The sequence below is a fragment of the Equus caballus genome, chromosome 31 (assembly GCF_041296265.1).
Source record: "Equus caballus isolate H_3958 breed thoroughbred chromosome 31, TB-T2T, whole genome shotgun sequence".
NCBI classification, from domain to species: domain Eukaryota; kingdom Metazoa; phylum Chordata; class Mammalia; order Perissodactyla; family Equidae; genus Equus; species Equus caballus.
In genome coordinates, this window is record NC_091714.1 from 11239759 (window position 1) to 11254536 (window position 14778).

Below are 14778 nucleotides of genomic sequence, written 5' to 3' on the forward strand. Positions count from 1 at the left end.
TCTCATGCAGCTCAGGGACCTCAGTCTTCTGGGATCTCAAATTATATTTCAGCCGTTATCCGTGTATCAGTTCTGATACTAAGATAGTATGTAAGAATTATTCAAAAATCCACACGGCCGCAGCATTTGCTGGTTCTTCGAGTGCTATGTGCAGTTCATTTTAATTGAAAATATTCTAAAAGCAAGATTGATGTGTTTTCTATCCCCCTAAAATAGAAACAGGTTCTGGGCTCATAATTGAGCACTCATAAGCCCCCTCTCCTTATTAACATGCCCTCTCTAATTTGTGCCTCTGTTTGCACAATATAAATGGCCTTGAACAGCCCTTCATTCATACAATGGTCTCACTAACCCAAAGAAAATTAGGAGCGGGCAAAAGCCTATTTTTACTGACACAGAGACAAAAATGCTAATTACCTTAAAATATTCTCAAGTGTATATCTTTGGCATCCTGCCAGGCAAGGCTCAAAAGTTTTTTTCCCCCTGTTATTTACTAGTTACAGGGGAAGTTGTTTTTGTTTCACATTCAGGCTTATACGTAAGTTTATATTTATAATTCGAAATCTTTTATTTGGGGTCCAGAGTAACTGGGGATAGGCGAGGTGTTCGGTTTGCCTAAACTTATTCGCGGGTACACTTGAGAGAGCTGCCCATTTGTGATCATGTTTTTGCTGTTTTTGTTAAGGCACTCAAGGACATTTGCAGGGAAAAAAATGCCTAAAAATTTGAATTTATTTTATCTAAATATTAATTACCATAAAATATTAATGTTTCTTCAAAACCTTTTAATTTTTCTCTGATAATTAAATCTGATCATCCAAGTTTATACTCTCAAGCACTACTTCCTTTTGAAAATTATGTTAAAACTGAAACGCCTCATGTACAAAATAAGCAATAAACAAAATTCAATGCTTATTAAACTTATTAAACTTATTAAATTATGATATGAGATATGCTGACAATATTCACATAAAGACAAGATTTTTATCATTTGTGTAACAAATATTTATTGAGGACACATTTTCAGATTATTTTGGTAGGCCTGGTTTATAAAAAATAAGGTGAAAGTGCTATATTCTTGAGGGAGTTTAAAAAAAATCAAGTTTGGAGAAAGTGTCCATTGGCGGATGAATGGGCAAAAAAATGTGAGATATATGCACAGTGGAATATTATTCAGTCATAGAAAGGAAGGAAAGCTTGCCATTTGTGACAACAAGGATGGACATTGAGGGCGTTATGCTAAGCAAAATAAGTCAGAAGAGAAAGACAAATACTGTATGTTCTCACTTATATGTGGAATCTTAAAGAAAAAAAAAAGCTCAAAAATACAGAAAACAGATTGGTGCTAGTTGCCGCAGGCAGAGAATGGGGGTTGGGTGAAATGGGTGAAGGGGGTCAAAATGTACAAACTTGCAGTTATAAAATAAACAAATCATGGGGATCTAAAGTACAGCATGATGACTATAGTTAATAATACTGTATCGCATATTTGAAAGTTGCTAAGAGTAAATCTTAAAAGTTTGCATCATAAGAAAAAAAATTTGTAACTATGTATGGTGATGGATGTTAACTAGACTTATTGTGGTGATCGTTTCACCATATATACAAATACTGAATCATTATGTTGTACATCTGAATCTAATATAATGTTATATGTTAATTATACCTCAATACAAAATTTTTAAAAATCAAGTTTGGAGAAAGAAAATGTATTGACACTAAAAGTTAAATAACAGTATAGAAGTTTCCTAACAGTGGAAGGCAACAGAATATGAGAGTCGCAAGTCATTGTAAGGTGAGGTGGTAATTAATGATAAAAAGCAAGTGGTGTACAACTCAATAATAAGGCAATCAACCCAGTTTTTAAAAATGGGCAAAAGATTTGAATAGACCTTTCAACAAAGAAGAAATACTAATGGCCAATAAGCACACAAAAAGATGTTCAACATCATTAGTCATTAGGGAAATGCAAATCAAAACCACAATGAGATATCACGACAAACCTACAAGGATGGCTATAATCAAAAAGACAGAAAATACTAAGTGTTGGCAAGGATGTGGATAAACTGGGCCCTCAGATATTGCTGACGGAGATATAAAATAATCTAGCCACTTCTGATAACAAATTGGCAATTTCCTAAAAAGTTAAACATAAACTTACAAGGGCTGGCCCCATTGCCAAGTGGTTAAGTTCAAACACTCTGCTTTGGTGGCCCAGGGTCTTTACGGTTCAGATCCTGGGTGCAGACATGGCACTGCTCATCAGGCCATGCTGAGGCGGTGTCCCACATAGCACAACCAGAGGGACCTACAACTAGAATATACAACTATGTCCTGGGGCAGGGGGTGGGGGGCGGCGGGCAGAGTTTGGGGAAATGAAGAAGAAGGAAAAAAAGAAAGACTGGCAATAGATGTTGTCTCAGGTGCCAATCTTAAGAAAAAACAAGCAAACAAAAAAACACAAACTTACCATAACACCCAACAATTCACTCCTAAGAATCTATTCAAGAGAAACAAAAACATATGTAAAAACAAAGATACACACGTGAATGTTCGTAGCAGCATTATTCATAATAGCTCAAAACTTGAAAGAACCCAAATGTCTGTCAGCTGATGAATGGATAAACAAAATGTGGTATGCCCATACAATGGAATACTGTTAAGCAATAAGAAGGAACGAAGTACTGATACATGTTACAATATGGATGAATCTTAAAAACATATGCCAAACGAAAGAAGCCAGATGCAAAAGACTACATTTGTAAGACTCCTTTTTTTTTTTAAAAAAGATTTTCTTTTTTTCTTTTTTCTTCCCAAAGCCCCCTGGTACATAGTTGTATGTTCTTCGTTGTGGGTCATTCTAGTTGTGGCATGTGGGACACCGCCTCAGCGTGGTCTGATGAGCAGTGCCATGTCTGCGCCCAGGATTCGGACCAACGAAACACTGGGCAGCCTGCAGCGGAGCGTGAGAACTTAACCACTCGGCCACGGGGCCAGCCTGTATGACTCATTTAATATGAAATGTCCAGAAAAGGTAAATTTGTAGAGACAGTAAGCACATCACTGATTTCTTGGGGCAGGGGGTAAGAAAAGGAATTAACTGCAAATGGGCATGAGGGAACTTTCTGGGGTCATGGAAACGTTCCTCTAAAACTGGATTCTAGTGACGGCTGCACAGCTGTACACGTTTACTAAAAATCAGTAAGTTGGATACTTACAATGAGTAGATTTTATGGTATGTAAATTACACTTCAATAATGCTGTTGAAGAAAAAACCAGTAAGGATCAGATATTTTCACAGGAGTGGGTTGAAGTGGTCATCTAAACTTTGTTTTTTTCCTGCTTTAACTCCTCAAACCCCTCAGTACATAGTTGTATATCTTAGTTGCAGGTCCTTCTAGTTGTGGGATGTGAGATGCCGCCTCAACGTGGCCTGACAAGCAGTGCCACGTCCACGCCCAGGATCCGAACCCTGGGCCACCGCAGCGGAGCACATGAACTTAACCACTCGGCCACGGGGCCCGCCCCATAAACTTTTCATCTTCAATGCTGAAATGTAGTTCAAACATGCATCTCTATCAACAGATGCGAATAATTCTTCACAATTTGCAATGTGCCTTACAATTTGCTGTTCATACCAATGCTGTGAGGTAGGATGTGCAAATCTTATGTAACATATAATAAGTACTTTTCCTTTTTCCTTTATTCTGGGAAACTCTAAATACCGTAGAGATCACATAATTTAAAAATCAAGGCCATCCTGGATAATGTAATCTGAATAAACTGGATAACAAACATTATCACTGCCCTGAGTATCCCAGGTGGTTTAGACAGGTGTCCTTCATTTGCCAAACTCTACGAAACAAGAGGTCAGCCCCCAACTGGAGACTCGCTGCAGGATGCCGTTGATGGACTTGGCTGCGAGACCTCATCTACAGACCCGCCTCCTTGTCCGGCTGCCTCTCGGACACCTGAGGGGGTTGTTCACGCTCAAGCATTCGCCTTTACAAATATTGAAATGCATGTAATATAATATATATGTATGAACTGAAATGCATGTAATATAATATATATTGAAATGCATGTAATATAGTTGTGTATACAATTAGGCACACAACAACTAACATTACAGGAGCTAATATTCCCCAGCAGAAACAAAGCTGCCAAAAAACCGAAAGCGGAAACTAGCGTATTAATTTGATTCACAGCAAATCCTTCTCCAGTATTTCTCTTAAAAGCTCAAAAGGAACTTAAACAAACAATTCCAACTTAGCCTGAAGCAGAGAACAACATGTTTAAAGAAACGTGACTTATAAATAAAGTGTCCAATTATGTAATTTGAAAATGTATGTGGCATATGCACAAATACTCTTAGGCTAGTTCAAAACCATGCAAATCTTATCTTGATAATATATACGAGAGACAGGCCAACATTGGAGTTCTTTGCATCCAGCCCAAGATTTACAGCTCCAGGTTGATGAGATGCTCAGCCTCTGGGATAATCTCTCTTCACTTTCTGCTCAAGGAGTCAGGTGTGAAAGGAGATCTCAAAGGTGGAAAAGGTCAGACTCTTCAAAATCCAAATTTCAGCCTTCCCATCTCAGCCTCATATTCTAATTTGTCTCTGTACATGCTTATATGCGACCTCTGCTTTCCAAAGAAAGCAGAAACGGTTTGTGCACCTGTATGTCTACTGGTACTGGTACCTGTTTATCTACCTGTATGACGTGAAATCCTTTTGCAGGCGACACGTGTTGCTGAAGGCAGCTTCCACGATTTTCCATCTAACACAAGGTGTGTTTCTTGACTACGACTGAAACATGAACCAGACTGGATTAATCTAAACAAATGTAGAAATATTCAACTAATTTCAGTCAATAGTTAATTTTGACATTTTTAAGTTGTAAACATTTCATATGAATTTATATAATACAATACATAGAGTAGTGGAAAAAGCATGCGACTTGGGGCCAAAAGAATCGTGTTCAGGTCTGGAACGCACCTCTGTAACCTTGATGAAGTCCTTCAACATCCAGGACCTCATTATTCCCGACTGAAAAAAAAATCAGAGTTTTTGGACAAAATAGTGTCTAAAGTCCTAATCATAATTTGACAACCATTTCTTGAAATGTACGGTTATTCTACAAAATAGAAATATTTATCTAAATAATTTCATCAAGATCACAGGTATTTTGGCCTAACATTGCTCTCTGCCCATTCTGTACCGTTAGGATAAAAAAACTTAGAATTTGAAACTCATAGACACAGAATCCATTTGCACTGTCATAAACTGCCACAAAAGTTGCAGCTTGAGAGCGAGAATGATAAAGATAGGAACCAGATATTAACTGAATGATATTTCACAAACACACACTCAAACACACACATAGCACGTACAGTTGCAAGGAAAGGTATGTCATCTCAAACAGCGCCTTCTATTTATTTCCTTTTTAATAAGTCTACACTGGCTGCCACACTTCCTGGAGGCCAGTCTTCCTCCAAGGTGCTTCTGCGGCCCTTGAAAGGATTGAAAGGACACTGCCCCCTCAACACCTCTGTTTTTATCTGCTTTATTTATTTCGCTTCAATTTAATAGTTTGTTTGGAAAAGGGTCCTTGGATTAATGCAGTCTGAAAACCACGGCATTACAAAATGGAAAAGATTTTGCGTAAATGCTCCATTTTAAAAAAGTGACTCCTTATTATAGAGTGGTCCCTCGGTATCTGAGGGGGACTATTTTAGGACTCCCTGTGGATACCAAAATCTGAAGATGCTCAAGTCCCTTACATAAAATGGCCGTAATATTTGCATGTAACCTATGCACATCCTCCCATTTGCTTTAGGACATCTCTAGATTACTTATAACACCTAGGATAATGTAAATGCAATGTAAATCGTTGTTAGACTGTATTGTTTAGGGGAAAATGACAAGAAAAAGAAGTCTGTACACGTTCAGTATAGACGCAACCACCACAGGCCTTTCAAGGTACAGCGGGTTGAATCTGCGAATGTGGAACCCATGGACCGACTGTACATCTCTCTTATAATATAAGCTATCTTACAAGTTGTTCCAGCAAAAACCAAAGGTTAGGAAATAATTTTTCACTTAAGACTATAAATGACACGCTATATTTAATTTTACAGTCCTTGTACAAATCATCAACTACTTTAATAACTATACAAATATTAATATTTGATACAAGAGGTCTCCTAAGTTACAGCATAATCATAACTCTGGACGGACAGGTTGCTAAATGGGAAAATCCACTGTTTAGACAGTGGTAAGAGAAGGGAGAGTGTTTAATGAAACAAGTTGGATAGTCTTATCTTCATAAAACTGATAGATATTTGGCACAATTTAATCTTTGCCAAACGAATTTGGAGAAAAGGAGCAATCAGTAACTTAAATTACTCCCCCATACTTCCCCTTCAGTCTAATTCATCGATCTTTCCTTCTACGAGTGGTCCCTTGTTTTGCTGGTTTATAATAGATTCTTTCTTGCACCATGATTTAAGTAATTAAGAGCTGGTTTTTCATTTTACTTTATTTTTTTTGGTGAGGAAGATTGGCCCTGAGCTAATATCTATGGCTAATCTTCTCCTTTTTGCTAGAGGAAGATTTTCCCTGAGCTAACATTCATGCCAATGTTCCTCTATTTTATATGTGGGATGCCACCACAGCATGCCTGATGAGCTGTGTGGAGGTCTGTGCCCGGGATCGGAACCCAGGAACCCCGAGCTGCCAAAGCAGAGCACGGACACTTAACCACTATGCCACTGGGCTGGCCCCTCATTTTATCTTTTCTAAGGACACGTGTCAACCTTAATCTGTAAGGGTGTAAGTAAAAGACTACCTCACTTTGAATATACTTTGTAAGTGACTCAGAGAACATAACAAAAGGTTTAAAACAAAATACAATCTTTGGGTCATTTTCCTCATGACTTTGAATCTATTTACCACACAGATAGGTTCTATGCTACTGAGAGACTTTGTGAAATAAAGGACAAATGATTTCAGCCAAAGGATTTTCTCATTTCAGTTCTCTGAAAGTCTATATTTTTCCCATAATAATAGATGGATTTAGATTCCTCTGTAAAATGCTTTGGGGACCACTGAGATAAAGGGCTATAAAAACGACCACTATATTGGAATAAAGTAGAAAGGGGTCCTTTCCTCTATGCAGAACGCCCACCAGTAAATAACAGGAGGTGGAGAGCAGCTGGTGTCACCACGCAGATCATTGGAAATATCCTGGAGAGTCAAAGGAATGGAGTCATTTCTCAGCTTTTTTCAAACCCCATGGAGCTGACAGCACGATATCCTCATCAATTTGGCCTTGTATATCTCTTGGGCCTCGCTTCCAACAGGTTTAGATCATTGAACAGCAGAGGGAGAAAGATTTCCTTTATCTTTGATAAGTGGTTCACTTTCTCCTTTTGTTTTCTTCCTGCAAGACAGCCTCTGTTTTTTTTCCTAAGTTCCATTCTATTCAAAAGGAAGGCATTGGGGCCGGCCCTGTGGTGTGCGGGTTAAGCTCACACGTTCTGCTTCGGCAGCCCAGGGTTCACTGGTTCCGATCCCGGGTGCAGACCTACGCACTGCTTGTCAAGCCATGCTGTGGTAGGCATCCCACGTATAAAGTAGAGGAAGATGGGCACAGATGTGAGCTCAGGGCCAGTCTTCCTCAGCAAAAAGAGGAGGATTGGCAGCAGTTAGCTCAGGGCTAATCTTCCTCAAAAAAAAAAAAAAGTAAGGCATTAATAAAAACCACAAGCTCATTCCTCAGGCAGCTGATCCTTCCACAGTTCCCACACCCACCTACTTTTGACATCGTTATTGTTGGGAACCTGATTTGGGTTCTTCCAGAACAGGATTTTTGTGTGATTGTGGGGCCATCCCAGGGGTCTGGAAGGAAGCCATCATAAGCCACCTTCCTTCTGTTGCTCCAAGTTCCCGTCTCAACATACATACATGTCCTAGGGTCTCTGACTTTTACCTGGGCAAACAGTCAGCATCTCCTGGAAAATTACACCAAGTGGCATCTACAGCCAGGATTCAGAAGCATGTCAGTTGCCACAGCAGCAGGTGACCTGCAGGCAGACAGGCTCAGAAAAAAACCAGCAATTGCTCACTATGCCCGACGCTAGGATTATTAAAAGTGTTTTAAACAGAAACAACCATTTTGCTGGAAATGTAAAAACGTTAGAGAGCTAGGACAAAATATGATTCCACAGAAAGATAAGGGAAACAGAGAACAGGAAGAATTAATTGCTTTCTTTAGGATCAACTTAGATTTTGTGCAGAATGTTCGTTTTGACTACATTATATCACTTTAATCCTAGGGATTCAATTCAAGTTGCTGGCAGAGCTCCGAAGCATTACTTCTCTTTGAATATTAGCGAGCGAGCCTTCTAAAGATGATGGGCGTGGAGATAAGGTGGTGGGGGGAGTGAAAAGGTATTCCAAACCTGCAGCCCAGAATTAATGTTGACCCCTTTCCTGGTTCCTATGCTAGCCAAGAAGATGCTGTGTTCAGCTTCTTGCATAACAGAGGCAGGTCGACACCGCTTAGCTCTGGTGGCAAGCTTGCAGGATTGTTCCAGAGAGACTCTGGCATATGCCACAGAGGAGGAGAAAGTTCCACAAACAAGTCCTGGATCCCTCCACCCAGGTCTCTGTTACACCTGGTTTCTCAAGAGCAGATTGCTTAGCCAACCTTAATAATCCCAGAGGAATGCCAGGGCAGGAGGCTGGATTCCAACCACCTTTGTCCTAATTTATTGAGGGCTTTAAAAGTAGAAAATAAAACTTTGAACTCAACTCATCCAAAGCTTTACAATTCAGGTGTGCTACTTGCCTTCAGGGGCACCAAAGAGCACTGACGTTAAGGTGACAAAAAAATTCTGTGAGCCGCCGAACAGAGGAGCGTGTCCAGACCTGACCCAGCTGGTTCTCGTACCATATTAATTTGGCAGCAGGAGCTGAACCAGCTCTGAGCGCGTCCTTTTCTGATGGATAGGATTTCCCCGGCGTCCAGCTCTGAATCCTGCTCCTCTCCAGCCTTCCAGAGTCTGGAAAAAAGGGACCCCGTGGAGAAGGGAGCAGAAAGAAGAGGGAGAGAGCAGGAGGAAATGAAAACGGCTTGTGAGAAACGGTGGGAGAGAAAAATAGCAGCTGAAGGGTGAAGTCATTTGTAAGTGACAGAGTCCTGCAACTGGGAGCTTAAACAGCTAGTCTGTAGGACTTTATACGAATAGCTAAGCCCTTTTTCCTTATCCTACTAGGCAGATATTAATAGCAACCCTGTTCCGATGCGTGAGGACGCAGTGAGTTCATTTTCGTGGAAGTGCCTAGGATGGCGCCTTGTCATAGAAGGTGATGAATTTAATCCTGAAACTAAGGTTCAACAGAAAGCCATTTGGTGGCATTTCACGTTAGATGTAGCCGTTTCAGTGACAGAGAAAGGCAGGCCCAAAAGGAAGGAGCAATTTTGGGCCTAGCCAAAGGTGAGGCGGACTTCTCTCCCTCTCCCTTGCGAAGTCTCGAAGCTTCCACTCTTTTCCAGAGGCCGACCTCTCCCATCTCCCTAGGGAGGGCCTGGAGCAAGGGCTGCCTCGGGATTTTTTCCCCCCGCTGGATTCGCATCTAGGCATTTTCCTTGCGAAGGAGGGGCATCTCTTAGCAATTCCTATCGACTGTGTGTGTGTGTGTGTGTGTGTGTGTGTGTGTGTGTGTCTGTTGGGGGTTAGGGCAGGGATAATTCGGAAATTACCTATGCTCCTTAGAGGTCCTTATTAGCAATGCAGAAATGGTGAGCGCACTTGCCTGCAGGCCCTCGGACGTGCCAGGCAGATGCTGGGTGTTCCCACAGACTCAGCCCGAGCATCGCCTGGCCCTCCTCCGCGATATCCTTGGGTAAGTTGACCGAAAAACCGGTTCCACTCCTCCCAGCACGTCCTCTGGCCGGGAGAGCGGCGATGGGGCGGAGGGCTGAGGTGCAGCCACAGGGACCGGCCTTCCCAGGCTCAGGGCCCCGCCCCGCCCCGCCTCCCCTCGCAGACCGGCTCCTGTCCGGAGGAAGCATCTAGAACGCAGGACGGCGTCTCCCCAAGGGTGTGTGGTGTGTAAACAAAATTGTTGTCAATCAAGTCGCATCTGTGAGTTTCAGGAACCCACAGTGGATTCTTTGGTAAAAGGAAAATCTTTTTACTAGGAGCCTGCTCAGCCCCTCCTTTTATATCCTTATTAATTTCTGGGTTTTGTAACCTTTTCCAGCGTCAGTCTGCGTTTCTCCTTCAATGCTCCTCTTTGATGATCCTTTCCGCCCTTGTAACCCTACGTTTCTCACACGCTGGAGCTGCTGAGGTCATGTGGCCAGGAGGTCGAATTTCCCAGTTTTTAAAACAAGAGTTTTTAACCCAAAGATGGTGGTGGATGGGTAACAGAAAAGAAGAGAACTTCCCCAGACTCTCCAGCATTCAAGACAGAATGTGGGTCTCTCCAAATCACCTGCCTTTGATTCTGGCTGAGCTGGGACCTCACCCGCGGGTTAGCCGCTTGGGACAGGGCCCCCCATATTTCTCCTGGAGGAGACAGCTGTATTTCACCAGGCATGAAGTGATTTATGTGCACAATTTAAATAGTATTTTGGAGCTCTGAGGAATGCAAAATGCAGCATGACTTGAAGGTACGATATACTTAGGGGAAAATATGGAATGCGCTGAATGTTTTCTTTTCTTTCTTTTAAAGCTAGTTGAAATCTGTTTCACTGACGAAACTGTTTAACCATGTACAAATGTGTAATTCTGTCTCCTGACAAAATCGGCAGGATTGGGATGATGGGCCTCGTCAAGGTTGGAAGCATAGCTTAGTCACCCTGGGGCTGCCCTAAGCCTTAGATTTAGAATATGCTGGAAAAATAAAATGACGACTACTTTTTACAGATTCAATACCTGTCTTTTAAGTATGTATATTTTAGGACGAGGGGGCATATGTTTTCATTTTTCCACCAGTGGTCATAGTTTGGATTTTAAACAAAATTAGGTAGTAATAAGAATAATCATCAAATTTGCTTACTAAAAATCATTTCTGGGGCCAGCCGGGTTGCGTAGTGGTTAAGTTCATGGGCTCCACTTCGTTGGCCCAGAGTTTTGCTGGTTCGGATCCTGGGCGCAAACCTAGCACCACTCATCAAACCATGCTGAGGTGGTGTCTTGCATAAAATAGAGGAAGATTGACAAAGATGTTAGCTCAGGGACGATCTTACACACACACACACACACACACACACACACACACACAAGAATCATTTCTGTTTTTGCAGAAATTAAATATTCGGGTGTGGAAATCTTGTTTTTGCCAAAAGTAAGGATGTAAAAATATTTTAAAAGTTTGTTCATGATTGCACCTTCAATTAATTACATTTCTAGAGATACGCTTACTTTTGAGTTTTTATTACACTATATGAGTACTGTGGTATTGTGAAACACTTCAGGCATACAAAAAACCCACAGAGGATTGTGCAACAAACATCTGTGCTCTAGTACTCAGTCCAAGAGATAAAGCATTACAGGTGTACGTGACAGCCCTCCACCGCCCCAGCTGCCCCCCTTCCTAATCTCATTTCTCTTCCTCACATTCACAGCCAATCTTTACCCTGCATTTGTGTTTATCATTCCCGTGTGTTAAAAATATTTTTTCCATTTATGTATATACACGTAAACAATACATTATATAGTTTTCTTTTTCGTTTTTTTTGGGGGGGAAGATGTGCCCTGAGCTAACATGTGTTGCCAGTCTTTCTCTTATTTTTTTCTCCCCAGAGCCCCAGTGCATGGTTGTATATCCTAGTTGTAAGTCCTTCTAGATCTCTGTGGGAGCCACTGCCACAGCATGGCCACTGACAGACGGGTGGTGTGGTTCCGCACCCGGGAACTGAACCCGGGCTGCTGAAGTGGTGAGAGCACCAAACTTTAACCACTAGGCCTTCAGGGCTGGCTCTATTTTGCATGTTTTTAATCTTGACGTAGACAGTGTCATAGCGTACCTCCATTTCTGCACTTTTCAGGTATATCACGCCATGTTGTATTTTTGTGATGTACTCCCCTTGATTACAGTAGCTCTGCTTCCTTCCTGTTAACTGCAGCCTGGACATCCACTGTGTAGACATCCATGCTTCTGTGATGGATGTAAGCTGTTGCTACTCCTTCTCTATTATAAACACTGTTGCAAGGACCTCTCTTGTGTGTGTCTTTGTGCACATGTGAAGACTTTCACCCAGGAGTGGAAATGTTTCAGGATTGTAAATACTGTATACAATCTGTGACTTTATTAGATGCTACTTAATTGCTCTCCAGAGTGACCAGGTTTACATTTTCGCTGTAGAAATATAAGAAAATACAGATTACAGATGAGAAAAGACAGAAAAGGAAAAATCCTTCCCCATTTCTCTATCCAAAGAAACCCACTTTCGGGCCGGGCCTGTGGCCAGGTGGTTAAGTTTGTGCGCTCTGCTTTGTCAACCTTGGATTTCGCTGGTTCGGATCCTGGGCGTGGACCTAGCACTGCTCATCAGGCCATGCTGAGACAGTGGCCCACATAGCACAGCTAGAAGGACCCACAACCAGAATATAGAACTATGTACTAGGGGGCTTTGGGAGAAGAAGAAAAAGAAAAAGAAAGAAAAAAAAAAGAAGATTGGCAACTGATGTGCCAATCTTTAAAAAAAAAAGAAACCCATTTTTAACTTAAAAAATTTTTATTTGGTTTATTGATTTTCCAGGGTTATTCTTCTGTGATATATATGTGTCTAAGTACATGTTTATCATATATGTACACATATAAATACATATATCTTACGTGGATATATATACACACACACAAATATATATGTATGTATATATATTTATATTTAAAGTTTGGGAATCCTATATTTAAAATTTAACATTGTATAGTGTGCATTTTCACCATGTCACTAATATTTGTTTAGAACATGATTTTAGTGGCTGCAAATTAGTTCATTGTAGGAATATTTCTTTGGTTTATATAAACTGTTCACCTGTTAAACATTTAGATTATTAGTAATTTCTTGCTCTTACAAAAAGTGCTGTGACGAAGTACAAAATGGTTGTAAATCAAAACACATTTTGATTTATTGTCTTCCTAGCAGTTTTAGTGGCTTAACCATCCTCTTGTTGCTGGAGCAGCTAAAATGTTTAAGGATAAAATAAAGGCCCTTTCATTTAATTTTTTTGATACTCTTCGTGTTAATGCATCTTGTTCCTTTCTCTGGCTGTATGGCAGTGTAGTGCAGAATCTAACACAGCTGAGGGATCCATTCTCCAGTAGGTGGGCATTCGGCTTGTCTCAAGTGTTTGCTATTCCAGAGCTGCTGGGTGTGTGTCTGCTGATCACGGGGTGAGTGTCCTCTTCCAGCAGCAACCAGCACCACCAGCCAGTTATGTGGCTGAACAAGCTACTTCACCTTTCCGTGTCTCAACTTACAACAACTGCAAAATGGAGCCAACAGAGGTCATAACTAACATTTATTGAAAGCTTATGACAAAGCAGCGACTGCTTGGAATACTTTCCGTGAATTACCTCATCCACCGCTCACATCTCTATAAATTACTCCCATTTCACAGATAATTAAACTGAGGGAGAGAGAGCTTAAATAAATTACCCAGATTACAATCAATAAGTGGCAGAGCCACAATTCAAACTTTTGGAATCTGCCCCAGAGCCTGGCCCCGACTTTTTAAAAGATATTTTTCCATATTGACTTTTTATGTTGCCCTCTCTCTCCATACTTTTTTGCTGAACCATTTTGAAGCTGTAGACAGCTTGACATTTCACTCCTAAATACTTCAGAATTATACACGTGAGAAAATTAACACTAATTTTCTATCACCAAACGTACAGTCCTTTATACATAAAGAAAGTGCTTAGGAATAGGCTAGCTGGGTTGTAGGGTATGCGCACCAACTTTACTAAATACAAATTGTTTTTCAACATCTTTACCCATTTAGACACCTCCCCCCCCACCCATTCGGATGAGAGTTTCCGCAGTTTTACATCCTCATCAACACTTGGTATTGTCAGACTACAAATTTTTGCTAATTTGATGGGGTGTGAAATGGTGTCTCATGGTGGTTTTAATTTGCATCTTCCTGATTATTTATGAGACCGTTCTTTTTTTCCCCTCTTATGTAAAATGCCCTTACGTTTCTTTTACCCATTTAAAAAACTGGTTTGTTTGTCTTAAAAGTTTTTCTTTTTAAGATGGAAACTGGCATGCCAAATTCTCATTATAACCTCTAGTTACTCAGTGGCACAGCCTCACAAATAAACAGTCCACGGAGAATGAAACAGAAAAGATAGGAATGGATTCCTAAACGTGATTACTTAGAAATTTGGATTTCGAAGGTAGAAATGAAGCTTCATGCTGAATTGCCAAATATACCAGGACTTAGAAAATTTCCCAGGATAAGTAACAGAAATAGCAGCAGTGCTATATTTAAGCGAGAGAGATGAGTTGAATTCAGTGTCCTATTTCCCACCTGTCCTATTTCCAGGCGTTGAAATCTAAGTTCTGGGGGTGGTTGTGGGCGGGAGCTCGAAGTGCTGCCTCTGCTTTGTACCTGCCCTTTAGACAGTGAGTGGACTTCAGTCATTAGTGCTCCAACTCACTCCATTTTCACCAGTAGTAAGCATGGAAAATCAATAGCAAGATCGTTTAATAATGCTCCGAAGACTCGAAAAGAGCCTGTTAAGAGAGG

At 40.9% G+C, this 14778-nt stretch overlaps 2 long non-coding RNA genes across 2 annotated transcripts; both read left to right on the forward strand.

Annotated features, from left to right (window-relative positions):
* The first annotated feature begins 9014 nt into the window (after positions 1-9014).
* On the forward strand, positions 9015-9561 carry LOC138921633 (uncharacterized). The gene is made up of 2 exons (XR_011434377.1): positions 9015-9194; positions 9286-9561. It is a non-coding gene; the product is annotated as an uncharacterized lncRNA (long non-coding RNA).
* A 494-nt stretch (positions 9562-10055) lies between these two features.
* On the forward strand, positions 10056-12435 carry LOC138921634 (uncharacterized). The gene is made up of 2 exons (XR_011434378.1): positions 10056-10190; positions 10277-12435. It is a non-coding gene; the product is annotated as an uncharacterized lncRNA (long non-coding RNA).
* Positions 12436-14778: the final 2343 nt, after the last annotated feature.